The sequence below is a fragment of the Fukomys damarensis genome, unplaced genomic scaffold (assembly GCF_012274545.1).
Source record: "Fukomys damarensis isolate Sample0158 unplaced genomic scaffold, DMR_v1.0_HiC HiC_scaffold_9, whole genome shotgun sequence".
NCBI classification, from domain to species: Eukaryota; Metazoa; Chordata; class Mammalia; order Rodentia; family Bathyergidae; genus Fukomys; species Fukomys damarensis.
In genome coordinates this window covers 12,891,506-12,919,123 of record NW_022900921.1, presented here as the reverse complement: position 1 = coordinate 12,919,123, position 27,618 = coordinate 12,891,506, and the positions used below count along the sequence as shown (strand labels likewise).

Below are 27,618 nucleotides of genomic sequence, written 5' to 3'. Positions count from 1 at the left end.
ACGTAAAGAAACTCTTGTTTTTCTGTCAGCAAATGTCTTCTTAGGTTTTATTGGCCAGAAAAGGGTCACATGTTTGTCCTGACTTGTACTTGTAACATGCATTTAATCAAGGGCTCTTTTCATGGAATTGGGGGCTACAGTCAGCTTCACCTGAGGCTATACCCATAAGTTAGAAGTCTAAACAAAACTGAGGTTCTATTAGGAAAGAAGCAGGCAGGTATGGGTATTAGCCAGGCATCTGGCAATAATCTCTATAATCTATGTATTTTGCTATTATTATTTTTATTATTGCCAGCTGCTGCATTGGACTGTTTGCTGTCCCAGTCTGTTCCTGTTCTGAGAGTCCATGACTCTGATCTTTTAAATTATTTTGATTTTAATTTTTATTAGTACATGTTTGCAGTACATAATGACTACATTCACTGTGAAGAACTGGTACATGTACATAAAACATCTTGTCCCTCTCCCCCTGTTTAAATTTTTTTCACGAGCATCTGATTCCTTGATTTATAAGTCCTTATAAAGCTAATTATACATACAGATTAACAGCCATACTATCAGGTTTAAAAAAAACCCACAAAAACCATGTCAGAGTGGGGATGGGGAATGAAGGTAACAAGGACATATCATAGAAGGGGATTTGTGGCTGTGGGGGAGGTTACACAACATAACCTTACCGTGCCAACCGAGGGTATCATGATGTTTCTATCTCTGTAGTAGTTTTGTAATATAACTTCAAGTCCAGTGTTATGATGTCCTCTGCCTTGCCCTTGTTGCTCAGAATTGCATTTGTTATTCTAGGTCTCTTCTAATTCTATATGAGTTTTAGGATTCCTTTCTGTAGTTCTGTGAGGAATGCTATTGGTACTTTGATTGGGATTATGTTAAATCTGCATAACAGTTTTGGAAGTATGGCCATTTTCACTGTATTGGTTTTGCCTTTCCAAAAATAGGGAATATCTTTTACTTTCTAATGTCCTATTTGATCTCCTTTTCAGAGTAGTATAATTTTCATTATTGATGTCTTTCACTTCCTTAGGTTAATTCCTGAGTATTTAATTTTTCTCGATGCTATTGTGAAAGGTGTTGTTTTTCTAATTTTTCTCTCAATGAGTGTTATTGTTGTACAGGAACACTATTAATTTTTGAGTGTTGACTTTGTATTCTGTTATACTACTGAATTTGGTTATTACAGGAATCTTTTGGTAGAGTTTTGAGTTCTCTACATAGAGGATCATGTCATCTGCAAATAATGATAGAAATTTTCTTTTCTATCCATATCTCTATTTCTTTTATTGTCTAATTGTTCTGGCTAAGAACTATATTGAATGAGTGGTGGTAGTGGAATCCTTGTCTTGTTCCTGATTTTAGAGGGAAACCTTTCAGCTTCTCTCCATTTAATTTATTGTTGGCTCTCAGTTTTTCATAGATGGCTTTTATTAAATTGAGATGAAGACCTTCTATTCCTATTTCCTTCAAGATTTTTATCATGAATGGATGTTGGGTTTTGTCAAATGCTTTTCCAGTGTCTGTTGAGGTGACCATGGTTTTTGTTCTTGCTTCTCTTTATATTGTGTTATATTTATTGATTTGTGTAGGGTGAACCATCCATATATCCCTGTAATGAATCCTACTTGGTCAGGATGTATGATCTTTTTGATGATCTTTTTGCATTCGGTTTGTCAGTATCTCATTGAGGATTTTTGCATCTGCATGCATTAAGGAATTTGGCCTGTAGTTCTCTTTTTTGGTTGGGTCCTTCTGTGGTCTTGGTATCAAGATAAATGCTTGCTTCTAGAAATAAATTTGGGAATATTCATTGCATTTCACTGGTGCATTTCTCCCTGAAGCCTTCTGGAGCCCCTTATTTTCACTTTGTCTCTGCAGTTTTGGTTTTCCTTTCTTGAAAACCATGAGGCAGGAGCTGGGGAGAATGTCCAGATTGTCCCTTCCCTTTTCCATGCTGTGTTCTGTCTCTTGAGTTTTTCTGGAGGTTTTAATTTTTGTGTTGGAGCCACTTCCTTCTCTTTTTTTCTTCCCCAAGTTATTTTCTAGTGTCTAGATTTGGAATCTTGGAGTAGTTGTTGCTTACCACTCCACCATTTCCCCAGAAGTCCCACATCTCTGATCTTACTCAGCAATCTCAGTGGGCTGGGCTGAACTTGGTCCCTGCCTTTTCTGAGAAGTGGACAACTGAAATATACCATTTCTGCTTCCAAGTTTCTTTTCCCTCTTAGAAATACCTCAAGTAGAACAGCCAAATACTCCAGAACCAGCCAAAGGAAATTAATTTGAAGATTCTTGCATCTGTCACTCACAACAGTGAGTTGAGTAACTGAGCTGATGATACACTTTAATATGTTCCAAAATGTCTGCAGCTATACCTGAAACTCTTTCCCCTACCAAAAATAAATAGTTCTGTACCGAAGGGCGGTAGATTTGAACATTTGTAGCTCACTGACTCGCTTTCCTATATTTGTGGTCACTGATTATTTGGTTAACACTTTTTTCTTTTTGATAGAAGTGTCACTGAAGGTAGCTGGTGGAAAAAGTCATTCTAATTTTTTGAGAAAAAAATAAACACAGTACTATGCCATCTGGGCTGCTCATTTACATGGGACAACCAATTTGTTTTTGGTACCTTACCCTAAAACATGGTTTAGTACCATATCCATAACTGAATTGCTTTTTTTCCTTTTAATTTATTCCTAGCTTGGCCTGGCCACAGTGAAGGCTGCTTGTTGAGTAGATGGCACAGACTACTTCTTTCTGTTGTAGGCAGTCAGTTCAGTCAACCTCCAGTAACTCCTCATGTGCTGGTCAGTTGGCCTGGAGCAATCTGAAAGTGATGTTTAGTTTTAAGGGTAGATATGAGCCTATTGCTTCATAGTTGAGATAACAGTTGTCCTGTAAGGGTCAGGTCAGCTTCTGCTCTCTGATGTGTTAAACCCCCAGGAAAGGGGCAGAAATTCAGCCATGGGAGTACTGTTAAGAATCAGCCAGGAAGTCTTCAGAATCTGGCAGATTGAGTTGCAATTCATTGAGTAAGATGTTCATCACACTCTTCTTAGAAATAAATTCCATGTACTTCATCAGAGAAACATAGAATTTTAGAACTAGAAGTGACTGGAGGTTATGGGTTTAGATATTTTTGCAGCCAAGTCCACAGAAAAGGCCTAATTTGTGTCCCACTGCGGGGACTCTGACACAGAGGTTCTGTTTGTATGAAGTCCCAATAGGCTTTCTAGGAGAACTGGTGAGGGAATATGTTGGAATTGACCACTCTAGGCTAAAATTCTTGAATTGAGGTGCGGTGCAGCAAGGCTTGGCTCTTAACTCTTGCAGTGAACTGACTCTTAAGTTTAGGTACAGTTCTTGGAAGACCCATCAAGGAAGAGATAATTTTGTATACTATACTTGCAGCTTGGCTTATATTCCAATCTCAAAGAGCCCTCTCCCAAATTCCTAGAAAGGAAGACATGATAAAAATCTACAGGGCTGGGGAGCTCAGTGGTTCCACTGCCTGCTTTGCAAGTGCAAAGACCTGAGTTTGATCCCTGGTACCAAAACAAAACAAAACAACCTACATATGTGAGTTGGGTAAGAAAACTGTAACACCAGGATGTAAGAAAACAAGAATGCAAGGAATCTCTACTTAAAAGTTTGATCAGTGTAGGCATTTATAATTCTAGGAGCATCACAAGAACCAGGATGGACTGGATTAGAAGCAGAGAAATCAGGGCCACTTATGAGATAGGTAGGCTTAACTGCTTGAGTCATACCACCCAAGATTGGTTCAGGGGTAACAGTAAATAACGTAGCTTGCAGACCCTACGACCCGCAGTAGATCAAGAGAACTTCAGTGGTCACCAAGGAGGTGGTCATGTGAACAGAGCTCACTCAGCCTGTCTTTCTTTTCTCAGAACCTTGAATCTTGGGAAGACAAATGAGCTTCATTCCTTCCAGCCGCAGTGACTTGATGTTGTCAGTTTGGCAAGTTCCTTAACATTCTCTTTCAGTCTGTCTTTCTTCCTCAAGTTAGTGAGAGTTGAGGTCTATTAATTGCAATTAAATTACCCTATTTTAGGAGCCCTCTACCAATTTGCTAGTAGTTGCAAGAGAAACGTATATTTAAGGAGCAAATTTGACAGGGTTTGAGCCCAGAAACCACAAGTTTGTCACTGTTCTGCACTTTGACACTGTCAAGCACAGCTGTATGCACAGGATACTTTTTCTTGGAGATTGGTAGGATCATTGGCAGGATGCTAAAGAGCCACACATAAATCCAGTAGAGCATTCTCCTGTAAGAGGGACACCTGAGCCTTCTGTAGGCAACATATAGACATTAGTTGGGCATTCTAGGATTTTGCAGCCTTGAACCTGAATTTCAGAAGCCCAAGCAGTTCTGAAAGTGTAGTCCCTGTAGTCTATGTCTGGATATCCTGTGGTTTAAGTGCTTCTCTGAGTTCATCTCAAGCCTCTCACATCAATTCGTAATCCTGGTATTTAAAGGTCTGCAAAAGATGTCAGAATTTCTGTTTATCCTTACCCTTTCCGAAAGATTCTTCCTTCCTCTCTAATACAACCTGAAAATCCTTACTAAAGGGGTGCTTAGTGGAACCACATTTGTACCAGGAGATCGTGCTTCCCTGCTTGCCTAAACATTACTTATCAGTCTAGAAATGACCACTTGACCCAAGTCTTACCAATGAGTTAATCTCTTCAGGGACATAGGGCCTCTGTCATTTGGATGCTGATGAGCATGGTCTTGTGTCCAGTGATACTGCTTAGGGACAGCTGCCATGTAGGGCAATGTGCAGTGGAAAAAACAGCCTGCTAAAAGGTGGACCTACTAGATGGTAGAGAGCAGAGAGAATGAGAGAGAGTGAGAGGAGGGAGAGAAGGAAGGAAAGAGGAAGGGAAGGATGGAGAAAAAGAGATTGATTTTGATATTGATCTCATTCTATAAGGCCCTGTATAGGCTTCCTGTATCTAGTTTTCCCTAGAGTTCCCTGTATCCTTCCATCAGACCTGAATTTTTACCTGAGCTAGCCCGAATAGGCTTTGTTTCTGGCAACTGGCCAAAACTTAATCAAGACAAAAGACTTCATGAAATAACTCATGGCGTCATCAACCGTGAACGGGCTCGCTCATCTCACCTAACTGGTATTTACCTATCTGAAATGTGGCAGCGCTGTGGGTACCAGTGCGAAGGCCAGAGTGATGAACAGATATTTAGGGATTTGAAATTATTTCAAGTGTGAAATGGTTGAAGGGTCTGGATCAGTGAGGAAATAGCACAGTGACTGTTACTGCTTATTTGAAGCACAGTGACGTGGAAGAGGAATTAGAGTTGCATTTTCTCCTGCCTAAGGGTGTGAGAGTTTATGGTTAGGAATGGAAAGGGGACAGATAGGGCCTCAACATTGGGCAGAACTTCCCAGCAGGCAAACCTTATCTAAGGACGGAACAATGCCATAGTGCGACATTGTTTTGGTGCCCTCCACCGGGTCACACGTTAAAAGCTCAATACCCTCCCTGGCTGTAGGAGAGTAGGAACTTTAAGAGATGGAACTTAGAAGGAGGTCCTTAGGCCAACAGAGGGCAATCCCGCCTTCAGACCTGGGATGGGCATACTCATCTGCTGCAGTGAGTTGTTATAGAAGAGAGTGAGCTGTTATGAAAGCCCAGGGCTGGTGCCACCTGTCTTTCTTCTCATGGGGCCAAGTGACTGAGTGTGCCCATGCACCTGTCTTTGCTGTCACTGTGATGTGATGGAACTCAGGGGACCCTTGCTAGAGTGAGCCAGTGCAGGTGCCCTGCACGAGGCCTCCAAAACTGAGTTGAGGAAACTTCTGTCTTCCAAATAAGTAGTCTACCTCAGGTGTTTTGTCACAGCAACAAAAAATAATACAAATAGCTTGAGCACTGAGTTGCTCCTTTCAGCGTCCAAATGTCCAGTTTTCAGGGATTTTATGGAGTAGATTCAGCATTAAATGAAGGTTTGGATGAGACATTCTCTAAGATTTTGCTCCAAATTCCTGGACATGCATTTTACCTTGGGCCCTCACACTGTGTGTGACTTTAGGGTAGTTATTTAGCTTCTCTAGGGCAGTTTTCTCATCTGTGAAAACTGGAATAAGAAACTCTGTCTTGCTCTGCCTTTGTGAAGAGTGAATAATATGGCACTTAGGAAGAACCTGGCACAGAGGAGAAGGGACTTGGTAAGTGAAAGTTTTCTTTACTCTTCCCGTTCATGAAATACTGCCTCCTCCCTGTCACTGCTTCTCAGGGATCTTATTTGCTTTAAGCAACTGTAGTCCATGAAGATGATAGCACTTGTGTCTTATTCAGCTTGCTTAATCATTATAGGGCAGTACACAAAGAAAGGCCTTAGTAAGTGTGATTTAATGTGGAGTCGTAACTAAAAGCTGCCTGGATAAGAGAAGCATCTTTTCTCTACTCTTCAGAATTAAGCACTGACTCACAAGTAGATGCACATCTACACACAGACACCTGTATGCATGTGTGTGGACTTCACCTAAGTAAATGCACATGGATGCAACAAGAATAGCCATGCCTACCTACACACAAAGCCGTGATCAGACTTTCCCTTTCCCCTCGCAATCAAGAAGATGGATAAAGAAGCGGCTTGTTAGATAACTCACATAAGTGTCAGCAATGAAGGGAAGGATTCAGCATCTCCTGGGGATCTTTATTTATAGCCCTGGCTGCTGGATAAGGGGCTGAAATCATTCCTGAGAGTTTCAGTGATGGAGAGTGATCAGATAACCAAACGATGTCATTCCCACCATTGTGTAGTCTTAGAGGCAGGCGCCTGTTGCTGTGGGAGCCGAGCTGGTAGAAGAGCTGTGTCACTCCAGGGCTGTGGCCTGTGGGGAGGGCTTGAGCTGACTGCATTCCAGCTGGTCTTTGGCAGCTGCTGGGCCCTTTTCCCCAGTGTACAGGCAATGTTTAAGCCAATCTGAGCAAATTCTCCTCGTCCCAAACAAACAAAAACCTCTCTGGACCGATAGAGGCCACTGATCACAGAGGGTGAAGTTTAGATTCAAAATGATACAGTCTAATCCACCAGCCCAATGGCCCTTCCTCTGCCATGGTTTCTTTAATGAACAGAACAAATGGTCTGGAGCATAAGCAGCAGGGATCCCAACTTGCCTTACTGGGGGGCTGGAGTGGAGGTTGGAGGAAGCAGCTGCCTCTTTGCTGGGCCTTAAAGAACACCCGAAAAGTTACACAGGGTGATTTGGCTGAGTTCTTGGATACAGGCCCCTGAGACTCACGCACTCTAACCTCCTTAGTGCCCAGAGAACTGCTTGATGTAGAAGCAGTACCCTGGCAATGTCAGCTGATATATGGATATGTGCATGATCTCTGCAGTTTCTGTGTATGAGAACTCCACAGTTTTTGTTCGTCAGTGAGATGCATATTATAGAGGAAAGAATATTTTGTCCAGAGTAAGGCAGACCAGGGCTATAATTGTGCTTCTTCTAGAAGATGTTGGGGCAGGTCACTTAATCTCTCTAACCCTCAGTTTGTCAATCTGTAAGATGGAGACTTGCTGATACGTATATGCTTTGAGGGTCATGGTAAGGATTACAGATGGTGCAGGTATGTTAGTTTACAATGCCATGCTAGCTGGGAGGCAAAGATATTACTAAGAGCTAATGACACATTAGTTGAATTAATTGGCCAAGTTGCACCTAGCAGGAAACAGAGTCCCAGACTGACCATGCCTGCCTTTTTTTCCCTGACTCCCTCTTTGGCCTGAGCCCTAATCTGAGTGTGAAGTCTCCACTTCACTCTCACTGGTTTCTCTCAGTTCAGTAGTGTGCTTGAAGGTTTATTCCTAGCTGAGGTAAGAGACCCTTGGACTGTTCTCCAGGTCCTAGTGTAAAGCCTGTGTCCTACCCCTCACATGTTCTTCCTCTTGGCCTTTGACTATGGCCTTGGCTTTTGGCCATGAACATGGCTTAGGTAACTCCTGCCACTCATCTCTGGACTCTGGTTGTCAAGTGGATCTCTCTAGGCCTGCTGTGCCAATCTCCTGAGGTTGCTGGAGACTGCTCTGGCATTTGACCTTGCTTGTTAGTTTTCTCTCCTGATTATTAGGCCTAATTGAGCCCTGAAGTCCTGATAATACCAGGAAGCTGAAGATACCTAAACCTTCTTTTCTAAGTTATAGAGTGCAAACTCCAGCACTGAAGGTCAGAGGGCAAAGAAGAATTGCGAGTTGGAGGCCAGCTCATGCTTTATCCCATGGATTTCAAAAACACATGCTCCAATCCCCATCAAAGCATTACTTCCCAGCTTAGAAGAATGGTGCAATGGCTACTGAAAGCCCAGGCTTTTCCACTAGACAGATGTGAGCTTGAAACCTGGCTCTGTCTCTTGCCACCTATGTAGCCCTGGCAAGTCTTTATGAGCTCTAGGTTCTTCACTTATAAAATGAGATTAGTAATAGAACCTACCTTTTGGGGCTAGTGGGAGCATTAAATATGTTTATGGATATAAAGTGTTTAATGTGGTACCTGACTGTCTTAGTTATTTTTCTCATTGTCAAGACTGACAAAATACCCAACGCCCAAAGTTAAAAGAGGAAAGGTTTATTAGGTCACAGTTTGTAGAAGTTTCAGTCCAAAATTGGCTGGCTCCAAGGCAGGGTGGCATAGCAGACAGGCATTGCTGAGGAGAAACAGTTCATGGCGACAGAAAGTAGCAAAGCAAGCAAGGGAATTTAGCAGCTTCTTTCTGCCTCTTTTATTCTCTTACCTAGGCTACTTGGATTAGGGTGGTACCAAACCTATTCGTGGACTGATTTAGTAATCACACACCCTTAATCCCAGCATCACACACTCTAGATCCAGCCACCTCTGAAAAAGCCCCACCTATGCCCATGTGAGGCGTTGAAGGGACATGTAGACACAAACCGTAACACTGACATACAGTGCAGAGAAAATAAAATAGTGATGATGATGACCACTGTTTTTTGTGGCCCCAGTACCTGCTCAGAGTTATCAGGAGAATTTGATGAGATAAGGCATTTGAATGTGGTTAGAAGTTGGAGAGCATGATGTCAACATAGGGTTTTAAAATAATAATTTCTCAGGTTTTGAAATTTGCCAGTGGAAATGATATTGGACATGGCCTGGCTGCATAGCAGTCAGAGAGAAGTGTAGGGGACACCTCCGACCTGGCTTCTGGAACATTTCAGCCTGGTGCATTTGGAGGGAAGGGGCTCAGAGTCCTCCTGTTGTCTCAGTGTCTTTTTAAATTATCAGCTTTTCTTAGTCCTTCTGGCTTAGCAAGGTGTTTCAGTAGGACATAGGTCCTGACTTTATTTAATAACTCTTTCCCAGGACCCACGGCTCTGAGGCTTTCTGAGGCTGAGTGAGCAGAAGAGGTGACAAGGGCTAAGCAACAAGCCCTAATTTGATTCAGTGCTCCTTTTCCAGAAACCACATCATCAGTCCCTTCAGGAAAGAGCTTTTGCCAGAGGAATTGCCCTTCTCACTCCAGGACTAAGTCCCAGGCCTGCTCCTAAGGGCAGTGTCTTTGTACATAGCCTCTTGGGGGAAGAGACTCCGGAGAGAATCCTGCTCTTTACTGGCCTGAAAAATGCCTGGAACACAAACACTACATTCTAAAAATTAAATAGAGGTGTGGTAAAGCCCCTTACAAAATGGTCTTTCTGCCAGCTGGTTACACATAGAGTCCTGTGGAAGGGATGAACAGTCCTTTACATTGTATCCACACCGTCCATATTCTATAGCCCCTACCGACACCAGAGTGACTGATTCTACCCAGCTATATGTTTCTTTCCCAGCATCTCAATGGATATAAGGCCATTATAGTAGAATCTTTTGATGTCCTATGTGACTGTACTTTTCATAAATGATATGTCTTATAAAAACCTGACATCTTCCTCCTTTTTCTTTTTATTAGTACTGTATGCATAGAAATATATTAAAATATGGGCCCATGTGCTAGATCCAGGATATGAACCATTTGGTCTCACTTAGATATGACATTCTATTCTCAGTGATTGGTTTAGGGATGGTCATGTGGCACAGTTTTGGCCAGTGAGATCTAGGTCAGTTTGCTAAAATCTTCTGGAATATTTTACTCCTGGATAAGAGAACCACAGGAGGAGAAATTCTGGTTTCTTTTTCTTTTGTATGTTGTTATATGGGTATTTAGGACTTATAGCTGTGGCAGCTGTATAGCTACCATGAAGAGAAAGCCAAAAACACTGCAGAGACACTGGTTCAGAGCTTTGGCGTTGTTTAGCCACATCCTAACTCTGGAGCTGCCAAACAGTAAACTTTTGGTAAAAAAAAAAAAAAAAAAATAATAAAATGTCTTACTGTTTAAGTTACTTTTAGTTAGGTATTCTATCATATACAGCCCAACTAATACATCAGGGAAGCTTTCCTAACTTAATCTTCTTTCTTTCATCTCTCCTCTGCTTTAACCCGGAGGACTCAAACCCGTGTACCTGCTGGAGCCAGGTTAATACATGTTAATGTGAAACTAGCTAGCATAAGAGAGGTGAATTGGAGAGTGTGTGTTCCTTGTAAAGGTGGTGGTTACTGAGCTCCAGCTGATAATGGCCATGCAAAAGTGCTAGGACAGTGTGGCCAAATGATTTCACTTTTTAAAACTTGGAAAAGTAGATTTTTATGTGGAATCTCTAAAATTCAAGATGCATATTTAAGTAACAAAGAAAGATACTACATAGACAAATGATCATATCCATACAATGTTAGTCTGAGGGTCAAATATTTGTATTTGGCTTTAACCCTAGAGTTCTATCTTGGGCTCCATTCTCAAGTATGAGCTATCAGTGTCCTATTTCAGATTTATGATTTGGTTAAAAAATGTCCCTCCAAAGACTTGTATTCAGAGATGGAGGTTTTGGAAGGTAATTAGATCATGGAGGTGGTGACCTCAGCAATGGGTCACTCCCATTGCTGAAGCTATGAGTTCATAGCTTTAGGCTGTTAGAAAAAGGGGTCCCACTGGAGGAATTAGGTCGTGGGGAAGGCCTTTGGAGGGTATTTGTTCCCCTCTTGCTCTGCTTCTTGTTGGCATGAGGTGGGCAGGTTTCCCCTGCTACACTTTCACCTTGACGTTTCTGCCTTGGTTCCAGTTGACCATGGATTGAAACCTCTGAAACCATGATCCAAAATAAACATTTTATCCTTGAATTGGATGCATCAGACATTTTTTTTTTCCATCAGTGGAAAAGTGACTAGTACAAGTGTGGTTGTGGGCTTGGGTGGAGGGTTAAGGTTAGAGTTAGAGGGATAGAGGTCAGGGAGAAGGGAGAAAAATGTCCATAACTGCGGACTGCTATTTAAGGTGGAACTTTTGCAAGACAACGACTTTTACTTTGTAAGCTAAACTTCTCAACACAAGTCCTGTCTGTGATTTCGCTGAAATGGTGGTCCCTTTTGATTTCTTTTTAATGAGTGATGCTTCACTGTTCCTTGTTATTTTTTTTTTAATTAAGCAGAGTATAAGGATTCTTCAGGCTCTGAGAATGATTCTATAGTTTGGATTGTGTGTGTGTGTGTTTTTTTTTTTTTTTGCACCAGGAATCGAACTCAGGACCTTATGCTTTCGAGGCAGGTGGTGACACCACTAAGTCTTCAGCCCTATAGTTTGGATTATGAATGTCCTCCAAAGGCGCATGTGATAAAAGGATTGATTGCTTGCCTGTGGTACAATTGAGAGGTAGTGGAACCTTTAAAAGGTCAGAGATAGAAAGAACAAATTAGGTCACTGTGGGTGTGCCTGTGAAAGGAGCTGAGAATCTATTTTTTTGTTTTCCTAGCTGCCATAGGTGAAGAGACTTTTGCTATGTGCTCTCTGCTAGGGTATACTGTGCCATCATAGGCACAAAGCAACAGGGCCAAGTGGCAATGGACTGCAACCTCTGAAACTGTGAGCCTTGCTTCTTTTAAGTTAACTATGTCAGGTATTTTGTTACAGTGACAAAAAACTAACTCATGTGAGTTGTGGGGCGATCTTATCCCACCATACAGCCATAGAGCTAGGAAGTTGGATACACCTTTTACGTAACTGCCATTGACTAATTAGTGCAGTGGAGGCACAAATTTTTTTCTCAGATCAGTCATCTCAGTTCCCATGCAGCTCAGTAATACTCAGTTTTTTCCCCAGCAAAATAAATGTGCTATGGAGAATCCAAGGACACTATGCACAAAGAAGCTTGCCCTGAAGTACCTTCCTAATAGCATTTTGGTGAGTGGGTGAATTCGGGCAAGGCTCTCTAGGCAAGGCCTGGACCACTATAAACACTTCATATCTTTGCTGAACTAACTTTCCATGGCCTGGGAACCTGGCTTCCATGAGGCAAGTCCATAATCTTGGACCCCATGTGTCCAGGAAGGTTGCTTAATGTAATTCGGCAGGCTGTAAAAATGAAAATCTTCATGTTTGCCTCTAGGTCATCAAATTAAAAGTTTTCAGAGTGCCTTTGATGAAAGGCATCAGAGAATAGCTAACATGAACTTCACACAGTGCACCATGTACATCCTGATGATGCCTCTCGATGACAAGAGACGGTGAGTCACCACTAGCTTCAGGGATTTGGAAGAAATGTCAGCGAAGCCATGAATAATAGGTGCTGTACTGACACCTAAGAAGGTTAAGGGCAGGAATTAGTCGGCAGGGAAGAAAACTGTGTGGGAGAGGACAGCTACATTTCTACAGAGCTTTTGGTGCTGTTGTTGTCTAATGGGATGATGGTGATCTGTGATAGCCAAGAAAATAAAATCCACATTTTTTCATTTTAAAGGAAGAATATATGTGAAAGAGGGTTGGTTGTGGACCCTTTCTGAGGACAGAGAGGTGGATATGATGGGTTCCAGAAGCTTCTCAAGATCTGGGCTTTTATGGTAGCTGTGATAACAGAGCCACGTGTTCTGGGGTCTTCAGATGAAACTCTACAGGAAGTCAGAGACTAGGCTTAGCTACTTCTACAGAGCAGACTCCTACAGCCTAGGAGTGCTAGGGAATATAAGTACATATTTCAGCCCCCTGGGAAAGGCTCTCAAGACAGTTACTGGTTCAGAAGACATATCTAGCCCTCTGTATAAAAGCATGAGGTGAAGTTAAAGAGCAGATGGCTATGATTCCATAGACCTTCTGATCAGTACTTTCCTGGTGTTAGCCAACAACCTGGCTCCTGTGACCGCTGCTGCTGCCATTTTCAAGTATATGTGGAAGGAGGGGTTATGTGCTAAGAGGAGGACAATGACCACACCAAGGCACCCTGGACAGGGTTTGGAATTAGGGATCAACATCTGGGGAAGGGAGAGGAATCAGGATTTGGCAGAGCGAGAAGTTGAATGGCAGTGCTTATTAGAGTTGTCTCTCAGTGGATCCAAAAGGCTGAGCCTTTATCACTTTCTGAATATGGGCTTCCAGGAAAGGGGTCCATTCTGAACAAAGTAGCTGAAATAGCCAATCTCAAGATGGAAGCTGGAAGCCGGCCGTGGTGGCGCACACCTGTAATCCCAGCACACGGGAGCCTGAGGCAGGAGGATCGCTGTGAGTTCAAGAACAGCCTGGGCTACATAATGAGTTCCAGGTCAGTCTCGACTACACAGTGAGACCCTGTCTCAAAACAAACAAACAAACAAACAAACAAAAAAGATGGAAGCTGGAGAGTCCAAGGACAGTGCTTGGAGAGCAGGCACAGTGGGTTCTTCTCAGTGGTAAATCTCCATGCCCTTCACAGAATCATTCTGTGGGGACCAGCAAAGGATGTTCTCAGAAAAATGGCCACCTGCTTCACTGATATGTTCCTACTGCTTGTCACTTTGAATTAGCCAGGCATATCTCAGTGATGGCCTGCAAACTGTCTAGAGACCAAAGGAGGTGAAACACCTCCATGATGAGCCAACACCACGGCTTCTGTGACTGTTCTGCTGCCATTTTGTGAACCAGACAAAGTCCTCCTACTAATTTGATAACCATAAAACAGCCTCTCAGAACGCCATGCTGTCTCTCATGACCATGGCAACTGGACAAAGTCAGAGTGCTTTTCATGATCGTTGTGAAACAGTCTGGCAAGACCTCTGACTTCAGTTTCTGATAGATTTGATTTCACAAGCCACACTGACGCTGGCTCTGTGACACCAGGCAATTATGTTGCCTTCTTCAAGCTTCCTGTCCCCCCACTCTGTAAAATGGGGATGATGATAACGCACTAGTCTTGTCCCCACTGGTCCTCAGATCCATGCCTTTCTTTTTCTGTCCTCTGTTTTATGTTACAGGAGCTGATCTTTACACGTTGCAGCTCCCAGGCTTTTGAGTCAGTTGACTTCTAGCTCAGTTTGGCCCATGATTTTTGAAGGACAAGGAAAATGGTTGGCCAGGGCATTTCCCCTTCTTTGTTTGTTTCAATAGCATCTCCAATAGCAGGTGCATATTTAAACAGGAGCTTGCATGAATATGACCACACTCTTAAGGGCCACGTATACAGGTTTTAACAGTGTTGACAAGCCATTGCCTTAATTAAGATGACTTTAGTTGGTTAAGCATCCTTTATGTAAAACATGCAATATGGGAAGGGATTGTTGATTAGGACATGGAGAAGTAGATGTTGAAGTATGTCAAAGCTTATTAGATACCCTGATGAGGACCCTAAGTAAGGGAGGAGGGCTTTGGGGAATCAGATTGGGATAATAAGGCAGAGGATAAGATTTACCAGAAGAGATATTTAAACAACCACAGAAATAAAATATTCTCCTATCACAACTCTGCAGAGAACTAGATCCTTAAAGTCGTTTGAATTTGGCATTCAAAAATTGTCTAAGTAGGACTTCAACACACTTTTATTACTCTTTCTTAGACTTTGTAGTGGTTTGAATAGTAGCCCCCAAAACGTATGTCTAAGTTCTAACTCCCAGTGTCTGTTAATGTGACCTTATTGGAAATGGAGTCTTTGAAGATATTAAACAAGTTAATGATCTTGAGATCATAATCAATTTAGGGTGGCTCCTAATTTCAGTCCCTAAAGTCCTTATAAGAAAAAGAAGAGGGAGATTTGAGACACAGAGACACAGAAAAGAAGCCAGAGGAAAGAGGAGGCAGATGTTACAGATATGCTGCCACAAACCATGGGACACTGGAGCCATCAGAAGCCAGAAGAAACAAAGAATGGAATCTCTCCTAGAGTCTCCAGAGAGAATTTTCCCGGCTGACCTTTACTTTCGGCATTTGCTTGTTGAACAGTTAGAGGATAAATTTCTGTTGCATTAGCCATCAAATTTGTTGAACTTCATTATGGCTGTCCTAGGGAACTAATACGGAGGATCCCAACTTCCAGCTGTATTGTGTTATTGAGCTGTTTCTTGAAATAGCTCAGCTCTTTACTGACCTCAGGGCTTTGGTTATGTTGTATTGGACACACATCGCATTTATACTGATGAGTGCAAATTCAGCTATTTAGTTGACAAAATTTTAAAAAGGGTAGATTGATTGATAGAGGCAGAAAGTGAGAGAATGTTGAAAGTTGAGCAGCTGGGGGGATTTGGTCACCTTTGCACGCTGAATGGTGAGTGCAGCCCCATAGGATGCAAGAGGCACGCACAGCTATGACTGTTCCTTCTCTGCATGCCCATTGGTTTCTTACAGTATGAGTTTCCTGTTACACTACCTGCGAGTGCCATGATAACATTCATAGTTTTTATATAGCGTGGTCATTCAGTGTGTGCTAAAAATCCATCTAGTTCACAACTGAAGTGACAACAACTGATTTCACGACCAGAGGAAACTGGCTGTATTGGATTTCTTGAGAGATAGTATGACATTTTTCAACATGGTCCCTCATTAAGGATTTTGATTATTATCTATTCGTGACTTCTTTTTCTTGGCTTCATATATTGATTTTATAACTCAAGTGCTCAGTAAGATTTGATTTCTTTGAATTCACTTTGCATAGAATTCCCTGGCATGCTGCAATGTGCCACCATTTCCAGAAAATTCTCCTTTATAACTACATCTGTGTTGAGTTTTGAGCCTTTTCAAACTCTCGTGCCGTTTCCTCCTGTCTTCCCCTTGTATCTGTGGTTACAGGCGCTTTTGCATAGATCACTTCTCTTCCAGGATTCCTGGAGAGGCTGGCTGGCTGACTGGCTGTCTGAATGGCTGGGTGGTGGGTCGGTGGATAGATGGATGGATAGATGGATAGGTGTAGATTTCACAGGCAAATCAAATGGAATCCAGAAGCTAAGACAAAGAGAGCTTATCTACACTACCTTTGCCTAATATGGGAGGCCTTTATGCACATAGTGGGAATCAGATTTCTAGTAGCTCCATACTCTCTCAGCTAGATGGCTTTTTTTGGGGACATAAGAGTCAGACACAGGTTACCCCTCTGAACCATTGGTGTTAAGATACATCTTAAATGCCAGTTCTTCAAAGAACTCCTCTCTGTACTTCCTAATGTAAAGAGCCCACTTCCTGTCTGCTATATGCCATCATGGCATCTCGTTTCTTTCTTCTGGCAATTGTCATGTGTGAAACTGTATTTTTATTTTTGTGACTTTTTTTTTTGGCATTTCATATAACCTCTTACCTCTTGACTGAGTTTAAACTCACAAAAGGTAGGGTTCATGTGTGTGTTCTTAATCCTGGTGATTTAGTGCCTACATTAGTGCCTGGTACAATAAGTAAGTCCCTGACTTGCAAACATTTGAGTTGTGAACTTTCACAGATGCAGACAGACCTTGCATTAGGAACATTTGTAGATGTAAGCAAATCGTGGAAATAGCTCAGATGTCTGCCACACACTGTCACAGCTGTGCTACTGTGTGCTCCCTGCACAGTGTGATGCTGTGTGGTAGTACAGTGCTCAGAGCCCAGGATGTCCAGAAGCAAGAGGCAAAGCAGTGACGAAATGGAGGGGACTGCTAGGAAATGCAAAGCAACACACGTTGTATATTTGTATCAAAGGCGTATAGGACTTAATCAGACTTCCGAATGAATCTGACTTAAGATTGTTCTCCTGGAATGGAACTGTTGGTAAGTTGGGGTCTTATTGTTGCTCTAAATATCACAGAAGTAACATATTACATAGTATATTAATGTATAATACTAATTGACTACATATTATGTACCTGTTACGTATTAGGTATTCTGTTCAGAAGTACTTTTCATAAATCATCTTTCATGTTCATGGTAACTTTATGAAGCGGAAACAGTTATTTCTTCCATTTATTAGATAAGAAGGTTGGGGGTATAGCCTAGTAGTAGTCAGATTCCGTAGTGATGCAGATGTATCTTATAGCTGGGAAGCTGAGATACAGAGAAGCTAACTTGTCTAAGGTCACACAGCTAGAAAGTAGAAGAGTTGAGATGCAAATGAAATATGCTGGTTACAAAGTCAGGAGGTATTCATGATATATCTATTGGATAAGTGAATGAATCATGAAAAATATTATCCAGTACTGAAGGAGGACGTGGGGACATTGGAACTGAGGGTACACTTACGTACATCTGGGCTAACCCTCTTACCAGTGCAGAAGTGTCTCCTATTGCTACTCCAAAATTTAGTTCTCTGGATCCACAGACAATGGGGATTTGCCAACTTTTCCAACTCAGAAACTTAAACTTTGAGATGTTCTTCTGTACATGAAGCTGAAGTCCACTTCCATGGTGTTTCTGCCTGAGGATACTTGTTTTGTCTTTAGTAGTTCAAGAGAAATATAGTCCCTTCTGTACACCTGTGATAAGAGTTTCCGATTAGAGGATAGCCTTTGTCCCAGCAGCATCTCCGGGTCCTGGCCAAACTGAACTGTATTGGTTTTCCTGGTGAATTATGTTCTCCCTATCTGGATGCTCAGCTTTCCAGGCAAGGTTTGTCCAGGGTGGAGTAGAGTGAAATTCTTCTTCTCTGTGACCCTAGGGACAGATGTGCTGCTACTTGTAGAATGGAAATGGAACGATTTCACAGTGGCAATAATAATCTTTTTATTTTTTAGCTAAAAATTTACAATATACTTAGGTATGTTTGATTTCAGTTGGTTTGCTCTATGATATCATGTGTCCTGTGTTACCAATTTGATGTACGGCTTTAGGATATTAGGGTTCTATGCATGAGAGATGCTCTGAGATCCAGAGAGGTTGAATGATTTGTCTAAGGTCAAGTTAAATTTCCTTGTAAAACTGATTTTTCAAAGAAACTGTGTTATTACTGTGATCTCCCATAAACCTGGTGGGTGTTCCAACCTCTGGTTCTTTCAGTATAACATTGGTTTCTTGGTTCACAAATACTTCTGTTTGTGAACAGTTTGGTTTGTGACCGGAATCCTGGAAAAGAATTAAGTTGGTAAACTGAAGCACCACTGTATCAGTTCCAGTCAAATTGTATTGGCGATGAACTTCCTCTCCTTGAAGGCGTGCAGACTGATAAGTAGATGACTTTTGGAAAAGAACGTTGAACTTACTACAGTAAAGTTGAGACTTCTTATGACTCTTGGTCTAAATGCTCTCTCAGGTAATGAAACATCTACTCTTACAATTCTCTTAACATCTACCTACTCTTAGGTAGAGTTTTAGAATTAAAGTTTTGAAAACCTCTACCACCCAAATCACTTCTAAATGTAGCAATATTGAATTTCACCTTAACTGCTAGGGGCTAAGAGCATTGCCTTTTAAGCCTGAAACACTACCAGAAATATACAGCTTTTCATCATTTGGTAATCAGCTTCTTATGGGAAGTTCCCAAAACCACTTGTCCAAACTCTACTATCTTTTCACAGCCATCTCAACTTCTGTCCACTGTTGATAACCTCTCTCAACTAGGATGTACCCTTCCCTCCCCCATGCCAATGCAGTAATTTGTATCTTTTCTTTAGAACATCAGAATCTGCCTTATATTCATTATGTTTTCCTCTTTTATTCCGTAGTCACATTTGAGTACCATTTTTATTAGCCAAGTGACAAGCCAAGCATTTTGTATGTTTGCCTCTTTTTTTGTTTTACCTTACTTATTCTTTGCAGTGAGCCTATAAAGTTAAGTGTTTATAACATCACTATTTTACAGAATAAAGTAGTTGTTTTCTTAGGATTATAAGGTAAATTGTTGCCAGAGTTAACTCATGAGTTCTTAGAGAACAGAGGCTGTGATTAGTTTAAAAGTAATTTTGGTAGATTTTTGGTTGATACATCTTTGTACATTTTTCTGAACTGTAATGTGATTGAAAAGAATTTTCCTTTTGGTACCGGGGATCAAACTTGGGACCTTGTGCTTACGAAGCAGGTCGTGAAACCACTGAGCTAAATCACCAGCCTTTGACTCATGGGTACACTGGATAATGATCCAGTAAGAGCAGTTAGCACATTTATCACCTTAAACTTTTATCATTTCTTGATGGTGAGTACATTTAAAAACCTTTTCCAATTATTTTGTAACATACAGTACGTTATTGTTAGCTATATTTTTCTGACTGTGCCACTGAATATCAAAATGTCTTACTGCTGAGGTATTCCAAGTCCTAAAAGAAAAGAATCTCCAACCTAGACTTTTGTATCCTGCAAAACTCTCTTTCAAAATAGATGGGGAAATAAAATACTTCCACGACAAAGAGCACCTGAGAAATTTCATGAACACCAAACCAGCACTGCAAGGAATTCTAAACAATATCCTAGAAAAGGACAACGAAATTCACAATAACATGAGGCCCAACAGACCAAATCAAATAGGCAAGGCAAGAAACTAAAAGGAGATGGGAGAAAAAGTAAAAAGAGTCAACAAATGGACAAAAACATGACAAGAATAAGTCAAAATATATCAGTTGTAACCATCAATGTTAATGGCCTCAATTCACCAATCAAGAGAAACAGATTGGCAGAATGGATTAAGAAGCAAAATCCAACAATATGTTGTATACAAGAAACACACCTAGTGCAAAAGGAAGTCCATAGACTGAAAGTGAAAGGATGGAAAACAATTCTCCATGCGTCAGGAGTCCAGAAAAAAGCAGGGGTAGCAATCTTATTCTCAGATAAAGTAAATTTCAAACCAAAACTCATTAAGAGAGACAAAGAAGGACACTACATCCTTGTAAAGGGAACAATTCAAGAGGAAGAGCTGACAATCATAAACATATATGCACCAAATATAAATGCCCCCAACTATATAAAACAAATATTAAGTAACATGAAAAACCAAATAAGCACTAATACAATTGTAGTGGGGGATTTAAATACCCCACTATCACAAATTGACAGATCTACTAGGCAGAAAATCAACAATGAAATAATAGAACTGAACCAAGCTTTGGAACACATGGACTTAATAGATGTTTATAGAGTATTCCACCCCCAAAAACCAGAATATACATTCTTTTCGGCTGCACATGGATCATTCTCCAAAATAGACCACATACTGGCTCACAAAACAGGTCTAAATAAATGCAAAAAAATTGAAGTCATCCCCTGTTTATTATCAGATCATAGTGCAATCAAACTAGACATCAATAGCACAAGAAACTATAGAAACTTCACAAGCACATGGAAACTGAACAACACTCTCCTAAACAATCAATGGATTACAGAGGAAATTAAAGAAGAAATTAGACAGTTTTTACAAATAAATGAGAATGCCAATACAACATACAGGAATCTTTGGGACACAATGAAAGCAGTTCTACGTGGAAAATTCATAACATTGAATGCCCACACTAGGAAAACAGAGCGGGCTCAAATAAACAACTTAACGATGAAACTTAGACTCCTAGAAAAACAAGAGCAAGAAAAACCCAAAGCTCGAACAAGAGAGGAAATTATAAAGATCCGAGCAGAAATCAATGCAATTGAAATTAAGAAAACGATACAAAAAATAAATGAAACAAAGAGCTGGTTTTTTGAAAGAATAAATAAAATTGACAAACCCTTAGCTAATCTTATCAAAAAAAGGAAAGAAAAGGCTCAGATCCATGCAATTAGGAATGAAAAAGGCGAAGTCACAACAGATCCGAAAGAAATCCAGAGGATCATGAACACCTACTTTGAGAACCTGTACTCTAATAAAATGGAAAACACAGAAGAAATGGACAGATTTCTAGATACTTATGAATTACCAAAGTTGAACGAAGAAGATAAAAACATTTTAAACACCCCAATCACAATCAGTGAAATTGAAAATGTAATTAAAAACTTACCAACAAAGAAAAGCCCAGGCCCTGATGGATTCACTGCTGAATTTTACAAGACATTTAGAGAAGAACTACTACCATTACTCTTCAAACTTTTCAATGAAATTGAAAGAGAAGCTATACTTCCAAATTCATTCCTGGAAGCAAGTATCACTCTGATTCCCAAACCAGAGAAAGATACAACCAAAAAGGAGAACTACAGACCAATCTCCTTAATGAATATAGATGCAAAAATCCTTAATAAGATACTAGCAAACAGAATACAGAGGATTATTAAGAAGATCATCCATCATGACCAAGTCGGATTTATTCCAGAGATGCAAGGGTGGTTCAACATACGAAAGTCAGTGAATGTAATACATTATATTAACAAAGTCAAGGACAAAAACCATATGATCCTCTCAATAGATGCAGAAAAAGCATTTGATAAAATTCAACACCCATTCATGATAAAAACCCTGCAAAAAATTGGAATAGATGGTCTATACCTCAATTTAATAAAGGCTATTTATGAAAAACCATCAGCCAACATCATATTGAATGGCCAAAAACTGAAAACCTTCATGTTAAAATCAGGAACAAGACAAGGATGCCCACTATCGCCACTTCTCTTCAATATAGTTCTGGAAACATTAGCCACAGCAATTAGACAAGAGAAAGAAATTAAAGCAATAAAGATAGGAAAGGAAGAAGTTAAACTATCATTATTTGCTGATGATATGATACTCTACATTGAAGATCCAAAAAACTCCACCAAAAAACTTCTAGACTTAATTGACAGATTCAGTAAAGTATCTGGATACAAGGTGAATACCCAAAAATCAATAGCCTTTCTATACACAAATAACAGACAGACAGAAAGAGAAATAAGGGAAAAAATTCCTTTTACAATAGCATCCAAAAAAATGAAGTATCTAGGAATCAATCTAACAAAAGAAACAAAAGATCTCTACACTGAAAACTACAGCACTCTGAAAAAAGAAATCGAAGAGGATATAAAAAAATGGAAAGATATCCCCTGCTCCTGGGTAGGAAGAATCAACATAGTGAAAATGGCCATACTACCGAAACTGCTATATACATTCAATGCAATGCCAATTGAAATTCCAACACTATATTTCACAGAACTAGAAAAAAGAATCCAAAAATTCATTTGGAACCACAAGAGACCTAGAATAGCAAAAGCCATTATAGGCAACAGTCACATGGCACCAGGTGTAACAATTCCCAATTTGAAACTATACTACAAAGCCACTGTGATAAAATCAGCATGGTACTGGCAAAGAAATAGGCCTGAGGATCAATGGAACAGACTGGAAGACACAAAAACAAATGCAGATGTACTCAGCTACCTCATCTTCGACAAAGGAGCTCACCATCCTCAGTGGAGGAAAGATAGCCTCTTTAATAAATGGTGTTGGAAAAACTGGATATCAACCTGTCACAGATTAAAATTAGACCCTTATCTTTCGCCATGCACTAAATTAAAATCCAAATGGATTAAAGATCTAAATATTAAAACAGAAACATTAAACTTGCTGGAAAGTAAGTTAGGCAGAACTCTGGAAGACATTGGTATAGGAAAAGACTTTATGAACAAATCCTCAGTAGCACGGGAACTAGCAGAAAGAATCAACAACTGGGATCTCATCTTACTAAAAAGCTTCTGTACTTCAAAAGAAACCATTAGCAGAACTAAGAGACAATCTACAATGTGGGAAAAAATTTTTACCAGCTGTACCTCAGACAAAGGACTATTATCAAGGATATATAAAGAACTCAAAACAATCAGTCCCCCCAAATATAAAGACCCGATCCAAAAATGGGCATCCGAAATGAACAGACATTTCTCATACAAAGAAGTGAAAGCAGCAAGAAAATATATGAAAAAATGTTCCACATCACTGGTCATTCGAGAGATGCAGATGAAAACAACACTGAGATTCCACCTCACCCCACAAAGAATGGCTGCTATCAAGAAATCACACAATAACAAATGTTGGCGGGGTTGTGGGGAGAAAGGAACCCTCCTCCATTGTTGGTGGGAGTGCAGACTAGTGCAACCACTATGGAAATCAATATGGAGATACCTCAAAGAGCTTGGACTGGAGGTTCCATTTGACCCAGCCATCCCTCTGTTGGGTATCTTTCCAAGAGAACTAAAAGAATCATATCACAGAGAAGTATGTGCACCCATGTTTATAGCGGCACAGTTTGTAATAGCTAAATCTTGGAAACAACCTATTTGCCCATCCGTTGGAAACTGGATAAAGAAGTTGTGGTTTTTCTATAAAATGGAATATTACTCAGCCATAAAGAGCGAGAGAATAGATTCATTCATAGGAAAATGGATACATATTGAAGATATACTCCTAAGTGAAATAAATAAGTCACACATGTGTAAATACCAAATAGTTTCCCTGGTGTGAATATTCTGCAACAATGCATAAGATTCTAATAAGATTACTGACATTTAGAAATGGGAGGAAAGGAGCTAAAGGTGTAGGGAAGGTGTGATACGTAGGGGAAGAACAAAAAGGGAAAAGAAAAAAATGTGAGAGAATGAAAAGATGAAAATAAAGTGTTTGTAGATGGGGAGGGGAGGAGGGAGTGAAGGGAGGGCAGAGGTAAGGGGAAAAAAATGAGAATCAAGACTTGCCATGTAAAGGTACATGATCCCAACAATGAATGTAACTGTACTGTATCCCTAAATGTACCAATAAACTCAATTAAAAAAAAATGTCTTACTGCTGCCCAACTAATTTAGTAGCCATTCATCTCCCCACCCCTCTTTGCCCACTCTCACTTGGCTCTGGTAACCTCCATTCTACTTCCAACTTCTGTCAGATAAAATTTTTAGATTCCATGTGTAAGACTATTTAATGTGGGCCTTTATGTGAATTATTTTACTTAACATAGTGTCTTTCAGGTTCATTAATATTGTCACAGATGCCAGAGTTTCTTGTTGTGTAGAAGCCATGATTCTTTACTGGTTCCTGTGGTATACAGCCACAGATTCAGAAAACCTCAGACTTCATCCAGCATATACACAGCCTGGGGTGCCAAGTATCGCAGCCAGGTAGATATACTGAAAGCAGTCTTTTAGTTGCGCAAAGTGAACATTTAGGAGCTATGCCATGTCAGGGACTGTCTGCCATCTTTCATCATGTGGCCAAAGGAAATACTGACAATAACAAGCAGTGGTCCTACATATTTAATCTCACTCTTGGGTGTTGTGGGAGGTGCAAAATTTCTTATCTCAGTGGCTGGTCTAAGAATACTTTAGAGAAGGGACCTACCTTGTGAGGAAAAACTGTTTGAGAGAAGTCACTTATTATAGAGGTTGAGACTCTATAGAGTTCAACCGTATCTGAGCAAATAAGAACATATGCTTCTCTGGAAAGGGAGAGAAAAGTATGAGAGAGGGAGAGGAAAGTATGGTAGACCACAAGAGGGGGAATCAGCTGTGATGTTTATGGTAGAATCTCCCCAGAACTCACTGATCTTCAGTGAATTCTTGAAACCTAGCAGATGGACAGCACAGATAGGTGTCTTGTGGAAGTGGAGATCAGGCTGTGCTCTTTGAACACGATAGTAGAATGAAATTAGTGAGCTAAACAAGATTCTCAGTACCAGGAAAAAGCAAATACCTGGGGGACAGATTAAAACTTTCTTCCCACATTGTACAAATAGGAGTTTGAGGGTACATCACTGATGTGTCAGAGATTTTGGGAGGAGCAACTGTCTTGTTAACATGCCCACAGGAGATGGTATGACTAAGCTGAGGACAGTTGAACAAAAAGTAAATAGACATTTGTTGAGCACCAACCCAAACGCAAACACTAGGCTGGGCTGCACATCATCTCAGAGGTGACAGGGAGAAAAATACGAAGTGGAGCTCAGGGATTGTTTCCTCATTTATTCTGCTGAAAAATCTCTCTTCAGTTCTGCTGGCTGCTCACAGATTTCTGTAGTAATTAACGTAGGTTATTCTTCCAACAATAGAAGTGAGGTGTGGGAGTTTTCTTTCCCCCACTTTCTCCTATCAAAATTTGTCCAGTTATGAAAATCTAAAAGATGTCTTTAAGGATATTCTGAACTTTGACTTGGGTGACATGGGAGGAAATCCTGTTCCAGAACATTCCATCCATTTAACTTAGGACAAAGCACTTAATTTTTAAGAAACACTCTCATTTCGGTTTGTGTTTCTGTGTGTGTGTGTGTGTGTGTGTGTGTGTGTGTGTGTGTGTGTGTCTGTCACCCATTTCACTTCAAGTGGCAGACTGGTAAGGAGCCTTATTACTTTGTATCTTTAGCACAGTGGTTGGCAGTTCATAAATTGTGGTAAGAATGAATGATTGAGTGAATACAAACCCCTGTTCTTGCTACTTCTGTGAAGCTCAGATGAGTCAGTGAATATGAGCGAGGTTTAAAAAAACATAATTTGCCTGTTTGTTAGAACATAGTTTGTCTCATCAGAGCTAGCTGCTGCCCCATTAGAAACAATTTAGCTAAACCAATTTTATTAGCTAAACCCATTAATGTTTGAGGGTTCGCTTTGTGGGTTAACTCTGCCAGGGGCTACTTGTATTTTTGTGTGTCAGTTTTGGGGAGACATATTTACATTTTACAGTGGGAGTTTAACCTATAGAAATCATAGATAGCAGTGATAAACATATTGAAAAAGGGATATTTTGCCACAGAGGAGGCTTTCTGGGTTTCTTCAAATAGGAAATAAAAATCTGCCAGGACTACAGTATCTTTTTTAAGACTTCTGGAAAAACTCAGTGTAGTGGTGACAGGCTGTATCTTCAACTTAATCTCCAGTTAAAACCTACTACAAGAAGCCAGAAACAGATGACTGAGCCACATAGTAATTGTGGGAATTAGTAATCAACGTGGGCTATAAAGCATGTGAATTACATTTTTCTTGTAGGTTTCATGCAAAGTGTCTCCCATTTCATATTAAATTGCATCTGCTTTGCACAGTGATGTTTTTTTCAGAGCACCATGAATGATTTATGACTTTCTGATTCTGTATCCCACAAGATTACATAAGGTACAGAGAAAAACAAGTGATTGAGCCAAATTAAAACAAACAAACAATAAAAAATGTTTTCAAAAAGCTGATTTCATCTTAATTCCTGTCAGCTAATGATTTTCTACTCACCGAAAATACTTCTTCATTCCAAAATGTACCCCATTTCTGTGATGATCCCTCAGATCTTCTTTCAGTGTTGGCAGAAAACTAAGACCAAGACAGGATTAGGTCCCCGGTGATGTCCAGGAATGTTCAACTGTCCTGAATCCTCCCCTTCTTCCTGAAAGTGAACTTTGCTGTTAAATTGCAGAAACAGCCTCCTTAGTTTGGTTAATGATTGCACAAAAGCTTTGATGGGAGGAATACCTGCCAGGCTTGTCATATCTTGCATCACAGATTCAGAATTTCAGAGTTTGTGGGGGCCTGGGAACACCTAGCTGTATGCATTATTTGACAGATAAGAAAGCTGATGACCAAGATGAAATGACTTGCCCAAAACCACACAGCCAGATTCTCTCTAGCAGACTGGTGGATGTAATTCAACTTCAGATTAGTGTAGCCGTGCATATTTATCGGTGAGCTCGCCTCTCATCTCCTCATTTAAGTAGAAGTGATAACATTAAGACACTATTTTCCAACTACAGGGATTTTGAAGTTATCAGATAGAATTTCTACTGCTGTCTTGTTTAGGAAGTTTGAGCCAATCCGGGGGCAGGGGAAGGCAGCAGCTGTTACAAGGCCTGGGCTCCAGAGGAAGGTTGCAGTCCTGGGTGGCAGGCAGGGTGGGGCGAGGAGTCTTTCCAAGGTTTTGGTTAGACATGGCCAGATCACAGAAATGAGAGTATGTCTGATTTCTGAGGTGTGGCCCAGTTGCCGGAGTACGTTCCAGGTTTGAGGGGGTGGGGGTGAGATGACAAACTGGAGGTGTATCTAAAGTGAGGACAAGGCGTCACAGAGAGCAAGGTGGCTTCAGTCCATGGTCAGGGTGTGTGGGCTGTGATCAAGGAGAGAGATGCCAGATGGAGGAGTTGGCCTCAGGCACCAGGACTAGGGCATATTGTTTCAAATTTAAATGTGAGGATGGAAATCCCACCATGCTTACCTAGATTATAAAAAAAAAAAAAAAAGCAAATAATAGGACAGTGTAGAGTATGAGCCTCACTCAGCCTGTGAAGTACAGGGCATTATGCAGTTCTGCAATGAACAGCGTGGTTCTAGGAGTCAAACTCGAGTTTGTTTCTTGGCTCTGTCTTTTAACAGCTATATAATTCTGGACAAGTCACTTAACCTTCTATGACTTGGGTTTCTCAACCATTGGATACAACCTACTGTGTTTATTTGCCATAAAGGTCTGAGGCAAAC

General features: G+C 40.6%; 1 non-coding gene across 1 annotated transcript in view; it reads right to left on the bottom strand.

The window, feature by feature from the left end:
• Positions 1 to 26,527, bottom strand: part of LOC104861012 — a 109,089-nt gene extending 82,562 nt beyond the window's left edge. The window contains exon 1 of the transcript XR_002025273.1: positions 26,386 to 26,527. This is a non-coding gene — a transcript (uncharacterized LOC104861012). The remainder of the gene's footprint in view (positions 1 to 26,385) is intronic.
• Between the last annotated feature and the right edge of the window lie 1,091 nt (positions 26,528 to 27,618).